This window comes from Pteropus medius, unplaced genomic scaffold (assembly GCF_902729225.1).
Source record: "Pteropus medius unplaced genomic scaffold, Ma_sr-lr_union100, whole genome shotgun sequence".
Lineage (NCBI taxonomy): Eukaryota > Metazoa > Chordata > Mammalia > Chiroptera > Pteropodidae > Pteropus > Pteropus medius.
The window spans coordinates 9203610-9205743 of record NW_024350926.1 but is presented as its reverse complement, the minus strand read 5'-3'; the positions used below and the strand labels follow the sequence as shown (position 1 = coordinate 9205743).

The window sequence follows — 2134 nt, the reverse complement described above, 5'->3', positions numbered from 1 at the left end:
GAAAACAATTGCTGTTATTAGTGAATTCCCTCAGAGACTCAGTCAATAATGTAATTAGAGTGTAGCCGAAGGCCACAGAAGCTCCATTCTCAACACCATCGCTGCCATCGGCGATGCCATCACTTCATGCTCAGGCTACTGTAGAGGTGTTTTGACACCTTGAGGCCTTTGTTTAAAATATGAGAATATATTATACTATTTTTGTGTCTTAGCATTCTCACCCTAAAATACCACATATGAGTCACTCTAAGAACTCTAAAAGAGTAATCTTTTTAATGACTGTTCAATTATTCACAATATGGGTTTTCTTATTAATGGCATTCAATTTGTTTCCATTTTTTGATGATCATACACAATTCTACAATGTATCTACTTATACAGTCAATGTTTATTTTTTAATTTTTTAAAAATTTTATGGAATGACTTGTTATGGGAGTGAAATTCATAAGCCAATGATATATCTTTTAATTTAATAGATGCACAGTATCTAAAAACATTTACATTTCTACCAGCAATGTAAAAATATGATGTATCCTAAATTTTTACTTTGAAGTCTGTTCTGTATGAAATTGCTATAGCTGCTTTTTTTTTTTTTTTAAATGTCTACAGCACCTGGTATTCCTAGGTGGTCTCCCATCCAAGTACTAACCAGGCCCGGCCCTGCTTAGCTTCCGAGATCAGATGAGATCAGGCACGTTCAGGGTGGCGTGGCCATAGTCTACTCCTGTTTTCTTCTGATTAATGTTAAAACGGTGTATTTTTTCTCTATTTGTTCACTTTTATCCATCCATGTCTTTGTATTTAAAGGGGCTTCTTCTATTCAATATAGTCAGTTATTGCTTTTTGACAATCTTTTTTGGTGCTTGTAGGTGCTTTTTTGGTACTTTTGACGTTCAAAGTGACGAATGCTATAGTTGAATTAATATCTACCATGTTCGTTACTCTTTTCTATTTATTTTCCCTGTTCTGTGTTCCTATTTTGTCTTCCACTCTTTTTCTGTCTCGTGTGGTTTTAATTAAGCATTTAACATTGTTGCTGTTATCATTTCAAACAAACTTTTATCTGTATCTGACCTATACTAATTTCCTTCTTTCTAAAGGATTTCTTTCTCCTTCACTTTTGAAGGATAATTTTTCAGGGTAAAGAATTCTGGGTTGTTGCTGTTTTTCCATCAACACTTTAAACATTTCACTCCACCCTCTTCTTGTTTACAGAGAACTCTGTTCGAATTTAAAACATGGCTGACTCTTGAAAGACATGGGTTTGAACTGCCTGGGTCCACTTATATATAATTTTTCTGTGAGCACAGTCAGCCTTTTGTATCTGAAGATTTCACATCTGAAGATTCAACCAGCTGGGGATTGAAAACAGTGTTTTCATATTCCCAACTGGTTTGTTTTCCAGCTGCAGATTCCCAGTTGAAGAGATTACTGTTTTTGATCCATGGTTTGTTGAATTTGCAGATGCAAAGGGCCAACTATAGAGTTAAAAAGATTTTTGACTGTGCCTACAGGTGTCAATACCTCTACTCTCCCACCCCCCAGTAATTCAAGAATTAGCTGTAGTTACTTTTCCCTCCCTCTACCAGAATCAGGAAGTGGTTTTTTTTTTCCCGCCCCCTCTCTCTCTCTCACTCTCTCGATATTTCCTGGGAGAGCCTGGTAGTGCTCCGAGAACTAAACTCACAAAAGTTGTTTGAGTCTCCTTTTGACTGGGTCCTCCTGGAGGTTTTTACTCTCAAAATTGTCCACAGTGAGCCTCCAGCAATTCATTCACCACAGACAGGTCTTCCTGCCCCAGCACTGCTTCCCACGGCCATTTCTGCTCTGGAACCTCAGCTCTGGTAAGACATGACACCCGGTATTTGCCTGTCTCTCTAATCTTGAGGGAAGGAGTTTGCCCAGGTCCTCCCCTCTCTTGTGGATCCTAGGAAAGTGGTTTTTTTTTTTTTCCTGTTTAGTTTTTTATTTGTTGTTAGGTCACAGTTTCAGCTTTTAATCTCCATACATGTGGAACCAGAAACTGGAAGCATCCGAGTTTTTTGTTTGTTTTTGGCTTTGATTTTTTAAATGTTGAGGTCTTTAAAAAAGAGAATACTAAATGGAATTTAATAAGCCATATATCTGGAAACAA

The 2134-nt window shown here is 37.3% G+C and overlaps 1 non-coding gene across 1 annotated transcript; it reads right to left on the bottom strand.

The window, feature by feature from the left end:
- Positions 1-600: 600 nt before the first annotated feature.
- LOC120585587 (5S ribosomal RNA) lies at positions 601-719 on the bottom strand. The gene has a single exon (XR_005648456.1). It is a non-coding gene; the product is annotated as a 5S ribosomal RNA (ribosomal RNA).
- Between the last annotated feature and the right edge of the window lie 1415 nt (positions 720-2134).